The following is a 20,713-nucleotide window of genomic DNA, read 5'->3' as shown; positions in this document are numbered from 1 at the left end:
CGTCAAGTACTGGGCCGTTCAATTATCACTGTTCAGCAATCTATTTTCATTACATGTCCGAATTGCGAAAATCAGATTGCGTGTCTTCGTGCCCCACACGCTGGAACTGCAAGAGCGTGGATACAATAGTGCTTGAAGCAAGATTTAATTATTATCTATTCTATTCAAATTACATTCCTTTTCCTGTGAGAGAGAGAGAAAAAAAACGTTCCCCTTTTACAGGAAAACCTCATTAGTGACAGGCTCTGCCTCAACTGTTGAAATACGACTGTGATTCATCTCTCTCTCTCTCTCTCTCTCTCTCTCTCTCTCACTCACACACACACACACACACACGCACGCACACGCACACATTACATATATATATATTCTCTGGAAACCTTTTCCATTAAAATCAGCGCCATTTTTATAACATGAGAAACCAATTTGATTCCACTTTGGAACACCTATTTCTAATTAAGTAATTACAAAACCCACTGAATTAGATAAAAATATTATTTCCTAATATACTGAATGAAATAAAAATATTATTCCCTAATCTATTAAATGTCGAAAGTGTTTAACCAATATACGTACAACATTCTCGCCCAACTAATGGATTAATGAATCGTTTCAAAAGATAAAAGGGAAAGATATAATATTCTTGAAAAAACTCCCGGAACAAAGGAAATCCCGAATGATAAAACTACAAAGTGTTAAATTTCTTCTTCTTTGCAATAAACCCCTTCCTTCCTTCCTTTCTTTCCTACTTCGGTCCCCAAATGTTTCAACTTTCACAATTTTACTTCATCAGGTCACGATGGTGATAACACTTCATTTCCAAGATCCCAGACGTTATTCCTTCAATTGCTACCACCAAAACTTTGCACATTCTCTTCATTACGAAAAAACTTTCTATATTTTCTCATTCATTATTTTAACTATGTAATAATTTTCCATACTTTACAAGAATATGTTCCTCTGACAAAGTTCTACAGTCTATTTTCACTATTCTGAGGAGAAGTTAAAAGTTAAGTATATATCTTTGTTTAACCTGACCACTAAGCTGATTCATTAACAGCTCTCCTAAGCCTGGCCCGAAAGTTAAGATATTTTTACGCGGCTAGGAAACCAACTGGTTACTTCGCAACGGGACCTACAGCTTATTGTGGGATCCGAACCACATCGAGAAATGAATTTCTATCACCAGAAATAAATTCCTCCGATTCCTGGGAATCGAACCCGGACCCTGAGATCGGTAGCGGAGCACGTACGTAACCGACTCGTCCAACGAGGAACCTATTCTGGGAAGTGATTTCTACTTACAAATATTCCTTCAAGAAAATCTCTGTAAATCTATTTGCCTGAAGCTTTCTTAAAAGGAAGTACAGCACAAAGTTGATGCTACCTTTCAACCTCTTTCTATGACGATGATTCTTAGCATCTGAACCAGGGTTTCTTAAGTATGTTAAGAAAACCACTCCAGTATTCTAGCTATTTCCCTAACACTATTGTAACCACACATCATGATCACGGTGCGCTTTCTAGCATTCACATAATATGGAAGCATGATGAAACAACTCACGAGATATGACACCATTTCTCATCTATACAGATGATAATACTTTTAAAATTGCCCTTTATCACATTCCAAACCACGTTCTATCCGGTATGTTCTTTCACTAACCTTATCAAGAAATTTACACTATTGTCAAACCAAACGTGCCCTCTTGCCCTCGAAAGATCAAATTAATGATTATGTGTCGTGAATTATCCTAGCGCCAATTTATCATTAATTAAACCGTCCTGCTCATAATTTCAATACGATATTTGGGCCACAGGCAATGCGCTGGAACCTATGAGGTCATTCAGCGCTGGAACGGAAATAGACAGAAAAGGGTTTGAAAGGAACAGGAGTAAAAGCTCAAAGCAGTTGCACTAGAATCATGTGTAAGAGAATATGAAAGAAGGTACAGTAAAAGATACGAAAGGGGTTGCAGCTAAGGGCAGAAGGCACATTGCAAAGGCCCTTAAGTAATGCCTACGAGGGTCCTGCTCACAATAAAAAAAAATAGCCTCGCTTTCTATTTATTTTAGCGGTCATATTCCATCCGCTGTTCTGAGAGAATACGTAAATTAGAAAATAGGTTAAACTAGGAAGGTAACAGGCTCTCCGCAGAGTGGAGAAAAAAGTAATTTAATAAAAAAAAATACTGGGCATGAAAGATAAATACGTAAAGCTCGTATTATGATGAAACAGGGTGACTGGAAGAGAAGAGGCTGAAATGTATGATGGGATTATGACGCCAACTCTCGCTTATGGAAGCGGAAAGTGGATGCTGAAACGAATAAGAGGCAAAATGGCAGAACTGTTAGACATGAATGGTTTACCACAGTATTTGTGAAGCAAAAGGTGGAGAGAGAGAGAGAGAGAGAGAGAGAGAGAGAGAGAGAGAGAGAGAGAGAGAGAGAGAGAGAGAGAGAATTGCAGACATATAAAGAAGAGTTCACGGTTAGCGTAAGTGATAAGATGGAGCAGAGTGCTCTGAGCTGGTCTGATAACACAGAGAGAACATAGGACTTTAAGTTCTCAATAAAAAAAAAAAAAAGTTTAATTCGAAAGTTTTGTGACAGAGAAGGACGAGCCCGGTAAGATGAATGCAAAAAGTGGTTGCATAAAAGGGAATTAAAGTGTGTGTGCATGACAGGGATGTTTGGTACAACGAGTAAGATCAGGTCAACGTGCTAGATATTCTAAGAGACTGACGACACAAACGTATTGAATGTGAAAACTGATCCCTCAGTGAGCAATGATTGCGCAATGTTCTCCTCGGTAGCACAAAAACATATCACTTTAACGACGGAAAAGCAAAATACAAATGCTTGAAAGACGATACTAGGAAAATAAAGCTCAATAAAATCTATATATATATATATATATATATATATATATATATATATATATATATATATATATATATATATATATATATATATATATATATATATATATATATATATATATATATATATATATATATATATATATATATATATATAATGTAAGTGTAATAGTCAGAATACCCTCTTAACTTCTGAAATGTTTTTTTGGGGGCGGGTACACACTTGTCACTACAAAGCCTTAAGATCCAAGTGCAAGAAGTACGAAGAAATTATGATGCGCGGTAGCGGGAAACGAACCCTGCCATAATCACGACGTGGTCACGTTGCCGTGGTCAGGTCGGCAACGTGACCTCGTCGTGATTATGGTAACCTGGCTCGTTTCCCGCTACCGGATATCATAATTTCTTCGTATTTCTTGCGCTTGAATCTTAAGGCTTTGTAGCGACGAGCGTGTCCAAAAAAAATCCAAAACAAGCACAAAGATTTCGAGAAGTTAAGAGGGTATTGTGGCTATTACATTACATAAGTATCTGGTTAAAATGACCAATAGATTATATATATATATATATATATATATATATATATATATATATTTATTTATATATATAGACATATATATATGAATTATATATATACATAGTTAGAGAGATTTCAACAGAATGAAACGCAACCTTTCATTCAATCCTTTCCTTACTAGCAAACAATAACAGCGCGAAACATGATGCACGCACTTGCTGTACCATCTTTTACATCCCAAAATCAATCTTTTACCATCGAAACTAAAAGCATGAGAGTCAAAATGGTTAAAAACGGAAGGCGGAGGAGGAGGAGGAGGGGGAGGAGGGTTGGGGGAAGGAGACTTCATTGGCTCCAACCATCGCTTCGTCACATTAACGACAGAGTCTTTAATTCTGCGAGAGGAAGCTTCGATCAATAATGCCCCCCACCTGACTATTCTCCATCACTTCATTGCACACGTGAAGCAGGTGGTGTTGGGGGAAACGCTAATAATCCAATAAATAAATAAATGAATAAATAAATAAAAACCGTAAAAATAACAAAATAAATAACGCTAATCCCACGTATGGAATGTCTTCGATAAAACAGAAGTTCCCGAAAGCGCCAAGCAGTATCAGTTATCTTTATATGTAGATGATTGGAGCAATACTTTACCCCCTAGGGTCCATGAAAATACAACGCTACATAATTGTATACTCGTATCTACTTTCAACATTACTATTGCTATTAATATTTGCGTGACCTGTGTCGTTTGATCTCGGACTTTAAAGGGCAGTATCCAATAATGAATAAAATCATAAAGGAAATCCATATAGTGTTATGAAAGGTCCATCTCTCTCTCTCTCTCTCTCTCTCTCTCTGTACGGGGTATAACTAAACCTTGAAGAGTATCTCTCTCTCTCTCTCTCTCTCTCTCTCTCTCTCTCTCTCTCTCTCTCTCTCCTTGCAGAAGTTATTCTCTCTCTCTCTCTCTCTCTCTCTCTCTCTCTCTCTCTCTCTCTCATGCGATGACGCAACAGGTATCTTGTCCCCCAAAAACATTTCGTTAAAAAATATTTGGTATCCTCATATCAATGGTTTTTATAACATCCCTTGAACTTGAAGTTACTCTACGTTTAAATCTCATTCAGTAATGAAATATACTGAATGTCTTTGTGGGCAGTATCTTCCCTATTCAGCATTTTGCAATGTTGCCACTGATGTCTTTGTAGAGAGTTGGTATGCAAAGAAAGGATGTCATCAAAATAAACTGCGAATTAAATTAGAAGTAAACTGCTGTCAGGTACTTAGTTCATCAATACAAAAAGTTAATATTAAGTATCTTTAATAATAAAAAATTAATAGACTAGTATTTTTCTTAGCCCCTCTCTTCCAAAACAACTCCTCTATTGTTTTCAAAACCTGCAATACCTTATTCCCGACCCTCTCAACTATGCAAATTACAGTGTATGCTGCAAACAAATTTGCATGCAGATGTACCATACGGAAAGTGAAGCACTTGATGTAAATCCTGACCGGTTTCGTCTTTATAACGAAGACATCTTCAGGATTAACAACCTGTTTCATTAGAACAACTGGGTATAAACAGACCTTGTCTGAGATACGAAGACGAAACCAGTCAGACTTAACACCCAGTGCTTCACTTTCCCCGTGGTACACTTGTATACATATACATCACATGTGAGGTGTTAGTGTGATTTTTAAGCCAGTATCAGTACACCACCACCACCACGTGTCAGTGTGATCTAAAGCCACGTGTCTGTATATATAATCCGTAGGAGGTCGATGCGCGCCGAGCGAGGGGATATCGAGCGAGAGACGCTGTGTGAGAACGAGAAGGACATAGGTCGGAGTAGTGTGACCTCCCTCCATACTGACCCGTCCTTTTCCACCACTCCCTAGGGAGGCCTCTTCTCTCCACCTCCTCACCTTCACACTAGCAGACACCACCACCACCACACAACATCTCGACATATATAGGTAGGCGTTTCGCTCCTCTCTCCTGTGCATGGTGCTCTCACTGCCGTCGCTTCGTTAAGCAAACGTTTGAAGCGTTGCTCTTAATCCCTGTTCAGATGTCTGTTCGTGTTCTGTAGCCACCGTAGAGTACGTATGGTGTTAGAGAGTGGATTGCTGTATATTCCTGAACGGGTAAATAAAATAGTGTAGTAGTATGTGTAGTGGACTGTGGAGTAGACTTGTCTAACGTAGCGATAGAATGTGTGTCTGTATCGTAGCGATGCGTGGTATTACAATGTAGACTAATATCCAGAGAAACTAATCAGCATAGTAGCTTTCTTTATGTTTCAGTTAGAGAAAAGTTAGTCTTTTGTGTTTCTATGGTCGTATGTATATAAAAAATCATTAATAACCTCTAGGAAATCATAGAGAGTTCATCATAATAGTGAAAGGTCGCCCCACAATGCACCTAATTCTAAAGTCAAAACCCCTCCTTTAAATTTCTGTCTGTGAGACTGAAGTGCCATGGGAATGCTTCCTTCAATCGGTGTGTTTTGCATCTGTAAAAACTTGAACCTGAAATAACTGTTCCATTGCTAACATCATCCCTCATCTAAGCAGCCTCTAACTTAAATCCCTCATCTGAAACTGATAAGATGGTAATGGCATGTGTGTTAGTGTATTAGCTTTAGTCTTTAATGCTGACTTGAGACTGAAAAATGACTACTTAACGATTACTGTGTCAGGCAAAATACTTTGCATACACCTGCATGTGAATGGCATAGACACATGGTCACATATACAACGTATGTTTGTATGTACGCATGAGAGAGAGAGAGAGAGAGAGTTGCTTAAACCTCACCCAAACAGTATTGGTGTCAACGTCACTTATTCTCAGATTAAGCTGTTCAGAGAGAGAGAGAGAGAGAGAGAGAGAGAGAGAGAGAGAGAGAGAGTAACTTAAACCTCACCCAAACAGTATTATTCTCAGATTCAGCTGTTCTGAATACAGTAAATATTCTAATGTACCTTGAGATCCCAAAGGATGAGCAAGGCAAACCTGTCCAGTACCCGTCCCCGGTAACGGCTTCCAAGCCCAAGAAGGTGTGGCAACTGGTGGAACCAAATTTCAGTATATCATCAAGGCTATAAAAGTCAAACAGTTGTCCTTCTACATAGTTTTGATATGCGGACATATTAAAATTGAGTGATCATCTAATGGATCCAGAATTAAATCCATAATGGTAACATACCAAAAAGCACTAAGTAATTAAAGCCTAATTTAGGGCTTCAAAATAAGTAAAAATAAAACAAATGGAGATGCACAGGACGATAGGTTTACAATGGGCTAAACGTACCTCAAGTTATGACTCACATAACCAATGTTTAAAAAACTATACTTTAAATCACTATCTTTACGTTAAAAACACTGAAAGATGATTCATAGACAATTACTGGAAATTTGACATAAACCCCAATAAAAGCAAATCATTTCCAGAAATTCACGACAAAAAGGTGACTTATAGAACTGTGAAACCCAAAACACAACGCGTAAAATTACATAATTTTAGATCGAAAATCCCATAAGGCATTTAATTAAGGTAGTTAATAAAAAAATTAATAAAAGATTTCGGGCCCCCATATGACCAAATAAGGGTCACGAACCTTCCCGTACCCTAGAGAGACTCGGCAAATCGTAAGACTGACTATTCCATAGACATTTTTTAAAACACAAAAGAGAGAGAGAGAGACTGAATTCACTTTGATGTTTGTTTGTGTGTATGGTATTTTTACGTTGCATGGAACCAACGGTTATTCAGCAACGGGACCAACGGCTTTACGTGACTTCCGAACCACGTCGAGAGTAAACTTCTATCACCAGAAGAATTCCTTTTGACTAAAAACAGGGACTTTAATGCTTTTTTTCTAAGAATCAAATCAACAGGGGTATGAATAATGAATTTCTTGCACAATTAAACTACTCCCTCTTGAAGATTTGGATAAAATCAGACCCTTTTCTCGTGTGTGAATGTTGGTATATTGTTACAAAAACGCTTTTGCGTATTACTGTAACTAAATTTCAAGCAGAATTTCAAACACATACCAAGACTTACATAGGCGAAAAGGGTCTGATTTCGTCGCCAACTTGAACACACTTGTGTTTATTTTCAAAAGAAGAAGACGGCCACTTATAAAATTGACATCTCAAACAAAAGTATGACGAAAATGACAAAATTAAAAATGGAACAAAAATTATAATGGAACAAGTATGCATAAATTATTTCCATTAAAATAGTAAACGAGGGAATTTTTCCTCCGAAGAACTCGTTTTCTGTGTAACATATAATACTGTGTAAAACCGCCAGCTATGCCCGGTAGGGGGGGGGGGGGGGGTTACGGGGGTGGGAGCGAGATAACAACCCGTCACGGAAAGTCCTGATTTCCGGATGTTGCAACTACGGTTCTCGCAATAGCAACCAACTAAAATCACTTGATGTAATCACAAGTATTTTTATCGCTATTATTATTATCTAAATTACGAACGCCATAATTGAAAGTAATTTAGTGATAATTTTCTCAATCATTTTACTGTAAATGCAATTCTAATAGCAATAACGAGTAATTAGTATTATCTATATCATTATTATTATCTCAGTTACGACCGTCATAATTTAAGGTAATTTACTGGTAATTTTCCTATTAATTTACACCAATTACAATTCTAATAGCACAACGAAAATACCTAGATGTAATTACTGTTATTTTATTAATATTATCATATCAATTACGACCGTCATAATTAAAGGTAATTTACTAGTAATTTTCTGCATAATTTACAAAATTACAATTCTAATAGCAACAACGAAAACAGCTAGACGTAATTACTGTTATCTTTATAAATATTGTCCTCTCAATTACGACCGCCATAATTAAAGGTAATTTAGTATTTTCACAAAATAATTTACACTAATTATAATTCTAACAGCAACAACTGAAATCACTAGATACAATTACAATTATTTTTAATATTATCATAATCATCACTACCTCAATTGCGACCGCCATAATCAAAGGTCCACTCCGTTAAGCTATGCAATGAGATAGGGACCTGCTAATTATTTGAGTAAGGTGGGTCGCAGCCAGAGAGAAGGAGAGTATATGAGTGCATCTTGGGAAATATCTTCCTGGTTTTCATTCACTCCCATTACCTCACTCTTTCTCATCTTAATTCTTAGTTTTTTTTTCTCTTACGAACATTTTCACTCCAGTTCCTGCAGTTTTTCTTCACTAGCACCTATCAGTAGCGTATTATCTGCAAACAAGCATTCCTAAATCAGTCTTCCCTTCTCGAATTATTTGATTCATGAAGATATTTGACAGCCTTGGATACATAAAGACACCTGTCTCAGATATTGGACGGTGCACAAACATCATCTCATCATTATCACTAAAGTGCGCCCTAATTCATTCGCTCCATTCAAATAACAAACTTCCCAGGAAATGAGTTAAATCTCAATGTAAAATTAAATCTCGTCTTGCTTCCCGTTAATTCATTAGTAACACTTAGGTGAAAAAATAATCATTAGATTATCGTGAGCACTGATTACCCAATCTATTAAGAGTGATGAATTCCCATCATTTCTGAGTCATTTACAAATTCCCTCAGGTCACCACGACATTGGTCTCCTACCTCCGTCTTCATGGCCCTCCTTCCTTGGTGTTTTACCCCCCCACCAACCACCCCACCCCCCCTAACTCCCGGTTTCCAACAGCAGTCCACCCGAGTACGCTGCTTCCTAGAGAAGTTTCCTTCTTGAAATTCGTACCATCCTCTTCCGCCTAAAGAGTATCACAATTATATTATGATTGTCAATGGGCTCCACTTCATTTCCTTCTCTCGCCCTCTCTCTCTCGTTACTCCTATCTTGTCAGTGAATTCCTCGTGTCCATATCAACACTAAACTCCAAAAGGATTTCAAATTCATGTCACAAATGAATCGTGCCATACGGACTTTTCTTCATAATATCGGTCAAATCACAGACTTATATGAATATGGTGGATACAGGCTTAAATGGATATAAGATTTAGAGGACACAGGCTTAAAATGGACATTCACTTGGCCCGGGCCAGTCTCCCGTGAAAATACCCATCAACCCCTCATTCCAAGACTCACGCTTGAAACACTTTCCCTTCATCTCCGAAAGTTACTCATTACGCGAGAGAAAAGTAAACAGAAAATATAAAATGATGATAAAAGCCACAAAATACAAAAACCAAAGTTTATAATGTATTAAACTCACAAGATCGCCTACTCGACAACCTGCACTCTCCCATTGATACGATAACTATCAGGCCATCTCTATAAACTGAAACTACTGATTAACATAAAAAAAAAATCTTTCACATATCTCCGAAAATTTCAGATTACTTAACAGGAACCAAAAAGCATTACAAGAAGAACGGCACAGAAAAAAGGATTTAATTCTACCCACTTAGAGAGAGAGAGAGAGAGAGAAGAGAGAGAGAGAGAGAGAGAGAGAGAGAGAGAGAGAGATTTTCCTGGGATAAATACGATACATTATCAAGAGCTAGAAATTTCTCCCACTGCACATCTCTGGGGGAGAGAGAGAGAAAGAGAGAGAGGTGGTCAATCCAGCAATAAAAGGAAGCGAGATAATTATGAGCCAATAAAATGTGTGAGCGAGAGAGCAAAAGAGAGAAAGCGAGCCATAAACAAAGAATTGATGGGAGAGAACAACAGGCGGACGGGACGTCTGTCGCATCCCAAATTCTCTCCTCGGGGAAACCTGCTTTTAAAGAAGAAGAAGATAAAAAACTCGGGGAACCAATTCCATGGAAATCCGCAACTTTCATCCCAGTTGCTCAACTCCTGAGAAGAGTCTCCGCATTAAGCTATCTATATAAGTCACCGCCTGACTTCCACGATAAGGCTGCGAGGAGATCAACTCACGATTCCATCTTCATATTTCAGAGAGTGACGAAGTTCGCAGGATAGAGACATAAGGGGAAGTCTGTGGAAATATATATTAAAAAAAAAAAACAGTGGATTTCGACACTATAGTAGATTCACATTTGATGTCTAGGCCAGTCCCTTACGACGCTCCTGATTGGCTGTTGATAAGCCAATCACAGGGCTGGAAACTTTCAGTCTCTCGACAGAGTTCACATAGGCAGGATGTATGTTCCACCTCTTCTGTGGGATACGCCTTTCAAAAGTATCTCTCAGGAGAGGTGGAATATACATCCTGCCTGTGTGAACTCCTGAGAGAGACTGAGAGTTTCCAGCCCTGTGATTGGCTTATCAACAGCCAATCAGGAGTGTCGTATGGGACTGGCCTAGACATCAGATGCACGGTTGATGTGAATCTACTATAGTGGCAACAGTTATGAAAGCAACGAGGTCTCCTCCAGCTCTGGAATAGTCTGTAAGGTTACAGATCGAATCACTCGTAGATGTGCGCCCTGTGTTAGTCCTTATCAAGGTCTACAGAGTCATATATGCACAGAGACGTTGCATCATGATCATTATAAAAAAAAAAAAGTTTATAAATAATTCGACATTTTTATGAAGTGTCCCACACATATTTCCTCATATTGCAACAGATTTCTTTTGTAACCTCAAGATCCAAAACGATATTTACAAGAAGAAATGGACTCATAATGGAGACTACAAAAATAACAATCTTCATACAACCTATCAAATGGAAATAAAAGATAAAAATCGTGAAAGCTCTATAAAAAAAAACTAATCATTAAGGAATAAAAACTAATACTATATAACACATTTTGCAGAGGATTTCCTCGATTTCTTAATATTCTTTTAAAGAGATGCGTTGAAGAATTTCATCTTTCCAAAAACCGAGACTCTACCAATTATACACACACACACACACACACACACACACACACACACACACACACACACATATATATATATTATATATATATATAATATATATATATATATATATATGTGTGTGTGTGTGTGTGTGTGTGTGTGTGTGTGTGGTGTGTGTGTGTGTGTGTGTGTGTGTATAATTGGTAGTCTCGGTTTTTGGAAAGATGAAATTCTTCAATGCATCTCTTTAAGAATATTAAGAAATATATTTAATATATATATATATATATATATATATATATATATACATATAATATATTATATATGCATATATATTATACATATATATATATACGTATATAATATATATATATATATATATATATGAACGAATTTTTATCACATCACCATTTTTATACACAAGCTACAAATATCGTTTTATATCCAATTTGCTATACCTCGGAAACAGTATATAAACATATTCTTCCTATATAATCAAGTACGTTTGCAATACATAAGAAATCTAAACGTAAACAATGCATCCATGATGTTGTCTTGACAAAATATCTTTTAAAAAAAACTTAGCGAGCAGCAGAAACGATCGATGATAACCTCGGTTTGAGACAATGCAAGAAAACAATAAAAAAAATAATCGATTCAAAACCCTTCTGCCAACATCTCCTTAAGACGCATTAGAGTCGCACATCTCGGCAGAAGTATTACTAAGACATGAAAGGATGAAATCAATAGCTTGTTCAGGCAAAAGGAGTCATGGCGGCTGGTACAGATCCCCCATCATCTCTCCCTGTGCTCATGGCTGTCTGCCAAAATCTTCAGGCCCCATGTCCGGCCCACTAAACCCCACACCCACCCCCCTTACATCCCCTCCTCCACAGCGATATTATGTTCGGCGTCATAAAGCCGAGACCACTTGGTCAATATCAAAATGAGGGAGGCGGTTTCCTTATGGCATTCCGCATTACTGGATATGGTGTAATATGTACGTATAATAAATGACAAAGTAATTTTTCTCATCGGTTTTAGTACATTTTCTTTTGACAAGTGACCTAACAGGACATCACCCGTGAACGCAGCACTCATCAATAATATGTGAAATATTCAGGAAAAACAACGTCCCCATGGGGAAATCCAAATGTTTACAAAATACACTACATTTCCCGAACGATGGTAAAGACCTAGACAAAGATAAGCCCCGTCTCAAAATAAATATTGAATTAAAGTGAATATAGAATTTAGGTCAAAGGCCAAGCCATGCACTGGGACCTATGAAGTCATTCAGTGCTGAAACCGAAATTGAGGGTATAAAGTTTGAAAGGTGCAACAGGAGGAAAATCGTGCAGTTGCATTATGTATCAACTGCTAGGAAAGGGTTGAAACATTGAGCGGTTTGCATGAGACAGTCTTCCAACTTGTACCACAATATGAACTAAAAGGTTTTTTTTACCAACAAAATGCAAAACAGGGCACTAACAAACTTGTAGACAGAATACAACATTGGTGGGAAAAGCAGGTTACTACGATGCAATGCCTATTCATTACCACACACTGAGAGCTGTCTAATAAAACCAGCTGTTTGACACGAAACGGAGCCACTGAATTATGAATGAGCCCTACGTCATCGGAACATGTTTACAACATAAAGCACTTCCAGATAATGTGTTGGAAGACTTACAGCGTCACAATCTTACCACCCTAGACCACAGACCCTTTAACCTTTTGCAACAACTGAAGGGTAAAAATTGCAAGGCAGCTTTACTCACTTTCAGTGCATACTATTTAAATTTACACAATAAACAAAAGGAATGAAAGGGGTTAGCTAGGCGTCGAAGGGACGCTGTCAAGAACCTTAAGTAATGCCTACAGTGTACCACCTGAGGTGCACTGACAGTACTCCCCTCCTCAAGGATCTCCCATGGGTTGATGACAATGACATATCCAAGCTATCTCTATCTCCCTTTTCATAATTTTCTCTCAACAATTGGAACTTTCGTAATTTCACTTCTATCACTCCTCGTGTTATTCCGCCATCTGCCTCTCTTAATACTCGTCGTAGAAGCTTAAATCGAAAAACATTTTCGATATAGTTTACAAAAAAAAAAAACATAAATAAATATATAAATAAAACTCGCAGATCTAACCGAATTAAACTACGCGTGAATAATGCAAATCCAGATTATGCAGCTGAATAAACTCAGTAAAAGCTTGAGGATGTATGCTATGGTTCGCTTCTCGTCAACAAGTCAAACATCTGAAAGTTGCTTAAAACTTCTAATAAATTACGTGTCCATCAATACCAAATCCTTGATGTATTTTCTCGGCAAGATTCCCAAATCGCTCCTCTGTTATCTGACAACAAAGGTAGTTAACTATTTTCCCTCAGGAAAGTCATCCGTAATATCTGCATGTGGTTGACAAGATAAAGTTCACCTTTTACACTACATTCTTATATATTTCAATACTGTTAATACTTAATCCACACATATGTCGTTTTAACTACACTGTATAACAATTATACCTCAGTTTTACATTTTAGTATAAAAACAATAATCAACGTGCTTCCCTTTGTAAAGCAACAGTGTGTGCTTTTAAAATTCCAACTGGATATATTTATTGATTCCATTTTCGCACATAATTTGAATATATAAATTGGTCTTGATTCAATTATTCTAAAAATTCCAGTCAAAGCCTTCTTATTTTTGCTTAGCTTACGGATCTACGATAAAAACTGGTGAACTGTACATGATAACGAGCCTTTTCGATACTTTGTAACGGTATAGGAGTGATTCATTTGATCGTTCTAACAAAATACATTTATATCTGTATTTTCTCAAATGTTTCGTTGTACCTGCTGAAAGAAAGAGAGAGAGAGAGAGAGAGAGAGAGAGAGAGAGAGAGAGAGAGAGAGAGAGAGAGAGAGAGAGAATAAATGTGTTGTAGTGGATTTTTTAGCCTCGGGAGGGTATCAATGACAGTCTGATTTCAGGAATTCCTGCATTAGCAAAACCAAAAGGTGGTAGATATTTATCATATGGTGGAAACCATCATTTAATCTTACACTACCTACGTAAAGCGCACGTTAGTATGCATGCTGAACGTTAAAAATAATAAACATTTCCCGTCACCCAACCCACCAGCTCTAGACAACATTACTTTATGGTCAGTTATGACAGATTAACATATTTCAATTAATACGTGTTAATTCTCTCTCCCTGCACAGTCACACCCCAGAGGAGACGACATACTACGTCCCAACTTCAACTTCCAACAAGCCTCAACATGTGACCCTCCACAGAACGAGCAGTGACCCTTGACACCATCCGGGTTCCAAACACCAAGGCCACAATGCCCACCACCACCACCATCATCACCATCATCACCACCACCACCACCACCACAGCCCTTCGAGCTCGCCCCTGCGGGCGCACTCTCCCACAGAGGACTATCCTCCGCCTGGTCTCCTGAGTCAGGCCGCTCTTCACGAAGCAAAGATTCCAAGAGAAAGAAGAGAAGAAGAAGAAGAAGAAGAAGAAGAAAGCTCTATAGTTATCCTGGAGAACACAAGACACGCCAACTCTTCCCAAACTTCTCAGACGAACCTGTCTTGCTCTCCTCTTCCCTCTCCCACTCACCATTCTCGTCCGATCTGCGACTCTTTGCCCTCTCCAGACAGATCTGTCAAATGACGCTAAATGCCTCTTCATAGGATTGTCGTTTTCCACTGTTATCTCATAAGCTTTCGACTTCTTTTTCCTGTTAGACGACCATCTCTAAAAAAAAAAAAATTCTTGATGTGAAATGTATAGTACTTTTCTCTCGGTGCACTGTGTTGCAGGACTTTGGGAGGTGAGAGTGACAGACCAATAATAATAACAATAACCCAGATTTCAGAGACAAGGGTTCAAGCATCCGTTTGCAGAAACCTGTTTTAACCGATGACCTCTTCATGCCACCACAAGGTTTTAAAAGCAAATATCTACGCCTGCAGAAATTCCCATCGCAAAACGAAGAGCATTCATCAAGGGCATTTGTGGAAGAGCACTTGAAAAACAAACTAAAGAATTCAGAAATGTTGAGACACCACTGAATCCCCGTTCTCGACCAAAACGTTGACCACTGAAGCTCAATGAGCCTCCTCATACATCTCGACTCTCAATTGTGAACCTGCTGTATAAAATGCGATTTTACTTCACTTCAGATCTTTGGATGTAAATGTCATAACCAACTATCGCCAGAAGATGTTAATATAGTTGTCAAATTTCCCAATATTTCGTGAAGGTAGTTCCACTGATCATCTGGTTCCCTCTCGTTCATAAACGCAGCAGGTTTTGAGGACAGTTTTCAGAGCGTCCAAAAATATTTTCAACTGAAACGACTGACTTTTAGCTGACACTTTTCAGCGATATGTCACCTCAATCGTGTATAACTCCTTGGTGCGTCTTTTCATTAAGGCAGCAGCCAGCTCTTTTCGTATTATTATTAAGAGGCATTCGGAGGCTACTGGATTTATTATACCCTTTCACCTGTTGTTAGTAGTTATATCAGTAACGAGCTAATTCAGCTGGTTTTATATCAAGACTCTTTGCAACAGATATGAATGCAGACAACATTCCAAAAAATAGCACTTGAACAGACCACCTTTTAACTCCTTGAACAAGACATATATAAATAAATATACGTACATATATATATATATATATTATATATATATATATATATATATATATTATATAAAGCTGTCAATACATAACTTCTTCAGTGTACTACTTTCGAGACATACTGGTAACCAAAATAAAATAAAAAATGTAAACACATTCGTTCATGAACAGAGATATTGTACATTATTAAAAAGGTTGCAGAGGCTACAAAGTAAACAAAAAAATAAAACAATGTGACAACCAAAAAAACTGCACCTTCGATTATAACAGTTACTGCATAAAAAGGTAAAAAAAAAAATAATAAATATATATTTAAATGAAGTGATCAGTATCTCTAGATCTCGAATTACAATAATATTCAGGCCTAGAGATATTGTGACTATATATTAATATGATAAATCGTATATCTGTATTCTTCCATAAATGTAAGGTAAAACAAATGGTCTTCAAAACTTATTTTTTTTCATAAAGTCAAAATCAAATCATTAATTTTGTTCATTAAACGAAATTGTGAGATAAAAATGTTCATAATCGCACAGGAATAGCATTCGTGGAGTCATATGGTACCTACAGTGAGTATCAAGGTGTTTGATAATGTCGGGCCTTCAGGAGGTCGGGCAAATTTCAATTCTGGAAATTAGTCATTTTGATACGTTAATGAATGTCACTTTGTACTAGGCATGTTCCTTAAAACAGTTAATCAAGGCTTTTTAGTTTGCCAAGAAGTCTAGTGCGGATCTATCTAATTAACTAAGACTATTACATTTTGACAAATTACTATTACAATTCTTTCAAGAAAAGTTATTACTTTGCAACACTACTATGGTAGATTCACATCAACCGTGCATCAGATGTCTAGGCCCGTCCCTTACGACGCTCCTGATTGTCTGTTGATAAACTAATCACAGGGCTGGAAACTCTCATTCTCTCTCAAGAGTTCACATAGGCAGGATATATGTTCCACCTCAAGTATCCCTCAGGAAGGGTGGAACATACATCCTGCCTATATGAACTCTTTCGAGAGACTGAGTTTTTCCAGCCCTATGATTGGCTTATCAACAGACAATCAGGAGCGTCGCAAGGGACTAGCCTAGACATCAGATGCGCGGGTGATGTGAATCTACTATAGCAAACTTCTACTCTTGATTTTTGTTTCAATGTGCAGTTTCGTTTTTTTTTTTTTTTTTTTTTTTTTTTTTTTTTTTTTTTAATATAGGCGTTGGGGGATGAGAAATATGAGTGAAACGCTGACATTCATTATTTTCGTTGGATAATATTGTCAACGTTAAAATATTCACATACATTTCAATGTTGAAAATTTTGTGATACCAAAACATTCTTCGACACGTTGACATTATGTTAGTATTTAACGTAACATTATACTGATTGCTCGGCAATTTACGCAAATATTCATCTGCCCCCAACACTTATATTAACAAAACATAAAAGAAACTTAATAGTTAAGAGGTAACTCTTTTATTTTTTCCTTCACGTACATAAATCAACTCGAATAATCAACTACTTCATTTTTCATATACGTTCATCGTTCTAGACTTCCTGATTGCATACGATATATAATGTGGTATTCAGTATCCTATAACGTACGTACGTGTGGTATATAGTATAATTTGGTATTTGTGATTTTCTATGGAGATACTTCTCGGTGATGTCATGTTTAATGTAATCTGCTTAGCATATAAAAATAAAGTGTTATATGTTATTGTGTCCGAAATCAAAATAGATGAAGGTTTAGATTAAATACATAAGTTAATCATAAAGATATTACATGCATATACAAATAATGTATGTACGTATCATATATATATATATATATATATATATATATATATATATGAGCACGTACTTATACAAGAAAACAAATGTGTGTGCTTACGCTTGCCCAGTATTATATAAATATAAAACATTCCGTAGTTTTGTAATGAATCAATGTGAAATTTTTAGATGTTCTTTCAACTCCAAACAAGGCAGTTACTAACTGTTTCCGATCTTTTCTTTTCTACTTTTTTCCCTCCTCTGAATTCTCCTTTCACATAACCCTCTTCAAACAGCAAACCAAGAAACATTAAATGTCCAGCGAACGTTAGTTTTCAAATGGGTTAGAACTTCATACAGTTAAACTAACTTGATTAATAAACCAACTTACCCGACAGAAATACCCTCTCTTCGCTCGGGGTCGACCCTGCAAGTCTTCCTTCGCCGTGAATTTCAATATACTGGACTTCCTTGGCTAATTAGGTTCCAAAGTTTTTTGTATTCGGTAATCAGTTTACTACGCCAACGAACTTTTTTTTATGGAAAGTCCGGGATACCTGAAAAAAAAAAAAAATACACAAACTATACGACACGCCTCTCTTGGAATACGTAAAATCGAACAGATTTTGAAACAATAATCGCTTACCAAAACGGATATTAACTACAGACAGACAGGAGACAGATAGACACGTGATATATATATATATATATATATATATATATATTATATATATATATATATATATATATATTATATATATATATATATATATATATATATATATATATATATATATATATATTATATATATATATATATATCATAATCACGCATATTAACTCATATATGTTGTTTAATGTCGAATTCATATAACTTGGGATGAACTTCCATCTAAAGGCCTTAGTAACTTGCTTTTTTCTTTCTAAATTTACCGAAGAGTACATATTTGAACGACATAGGCTACACACTTACTCAAACCGCTACTTCACTGTGTTCCCGAATATTTCAAACTAACTCCGTAATCTTGCTGCTTGAAACCGAAGTCATCCTTTACCGGACATTTATCGATTCTTACAAGTTTTAAACAGGATGTATGGTCATAAAACGAAAACTACATAGCTACAGTGTTTCAAAAATTCAATCACAGATATAATTCACAGTCCGTAAAGTGCTTCTTTAGTCCTATTAACGTTTAGACTATAATGGCTCTGAACTTTATATCTCGTTTTGCATTAGACCCACTTCTATTTCTAATAAAACAAGCAACCGCAATTTGAAGTTTCTGCCTTCTTATGCAAACTTCAATTCCCTTCTCACTCGCATTACTAAATGAATTTTCGATCTTATTTAAAAAAAAAAAAAAGGAGGGGGGATTGTGTAATCCCTCAAAACGTTAGTCTAATGATTTGCCTCCTTTTGCTTTTGTAACACATACGTCTATAATTTCGTGGGTTTACTCAGTAATATAAATTCAGTCACATACAGCAACATATTCCCTATCAAAATATTCCAGCTAGGAATTTGCCCACAAAGTTAACGAAAGTAACAGACTTTTATTTTGGGATACTCTTTAGGATGAACATTATCACGTACATTAAACCCGTTTTCTCTTTAAACACTCAATTTTTTTCTTCGTTTTCTTCTACTTCTTGTTTACATCTCATAGACTTTTTGGTATCCTCGTCTTTCCAAACTTCGATTACGTGGACCCTGTATTTTAACAAGATCGGAAATGCACTTTCAACCAGAACTGCCACAACTATATGATTGATTTTAACACTTTATATCATGCAATATTTTGTGTATCACCAAAGTAGTAAGTGTTTAACTTAGACTGTAATTTAACTACCATAGAGTCTTCTATATGGTGTGACCACTGCATTGTGTATGGGAATACCATAACATGAATATATAATGATCCTAATGCATTTACATTTGATATTTCAGGATAAGGACAGCAAAATTAGAACTTTCAAATGATGTACTACTGAGATTCTGGAAAAATATAAAAATTGTCCAAAAATTGCAAGTCGTTTATATTCACCTAAAATGTTCGCCTATGTATTTCAGAAGATAATTGAACATCCTAACTGTCTGGCTTTTGAATTTAATGACTGACTAGAAAAAAAAAATCTTTGTATTTGGTGTTTGAGGGCTTTGAAAACAGATTACTTGAGAAGTAACAGACTTCAATGAGAGATTTGGGTTTACCTAAAATTCTTTTGTGTTTTGACAAAAGTGGCATCTATTTCCACCACAAAATGGCTGATTAACCTATGACACACATCCCTATATTCTAACTAATAGGGGAAACATCGGAAAAGCACAGTCTTATTACAAAGGGTTGAAGGGAGAGGATAGTTGACACACTCAGGTATGCCCACTACCTTAGGTTAGGTTAGGAAGATTAATGTAGGACGCATATCTGTATTTAGCTAAATGATTTACAGGTTCCTAGGTAATCTCAGACGGGTGGTCCTAAGTCAAGTAAGATTAGATGCACCCTTGTACAATATTTTTCTTTTTTCTTTTTTTTTTATTCACCCATAGAAAAAAACTAGTTAACTTACTTTGACCTCAATCTCATTAATACTGGTGAAGGCTAAACCACACACTTGTGGCAGAAACTGGTGCCAAATTTGCCCAAATCACAAGAATGAACTGTACAGTACCTTGAGTTAAAACTCGATTCTAGGTTTCTAAGTGACTTTAATAGTAACTATATTTGCAAGCAATGACAAATTTGATAAGATAGTTTCTGAGTATGATAAGAGAAGGATGTATAAAAGTATAAAACAAGTGTTAAATTGCTGTGCACTATGCAGGTGCCAAAAAAAAAAAAAAAAAAAAAAAAAAAAAAGACCCACAGACTTAACCAAAGCATTAACAAAAATCTGCATCCTTCACTTGCAAATTATCTGATTAGTAAGAGGAAAATTCAGGTGTACACCAGCAAGAAAGACCCACAAAAAACCTGTTAGATGATATGTCTGGTATTACTGTGCTATCCTAATTTAATGTCTAGCTAACACCACATTTAA

The 20,713-nt window shown here is 36.5% G+C and overlaps 1 long non-coding RNA gene across 1 annotated transcript in view; it reads right to left on the bottom strand.

Moving 5' to 3' along the window:
• The window catches only part of LOC135216245 (uncharacterized), a 187,103-nt gene extending 168,713 nt beyond the window's left edge, over positions 1-18,390 (bottom strand). The window contains exon 1 of the long non-coding RNA XR_010314836.1: positions 18,063-18,390. This is a non-coding gene — a long non-coding RNA (uncharacterized LOC135216245). The remainder of the gene's footprint in view (positions 1-18,062) is intronic.
• Positions 18,391-20,713: the final 2,323 nt, after the last annotated feature.

The sequence above is a fragment of the Macrobrachium nipponense genome, chromosome 6, assembly GCF_015104395.2.
Source record: "Macrobrachium nipponense isolate FS-2020 chromosome 6, ASM1510439v2, whole genome shotgun sequence".
NCBI lineage: Eukaryota > Metazoa > Arthropoda > Malacostraca > Decapoda > Palaemonidae > Macrobrachium > Macrobrachium nipponense.
This window is presented reverse-complemented; position numbering and strand designations above follow the sequence as displayed.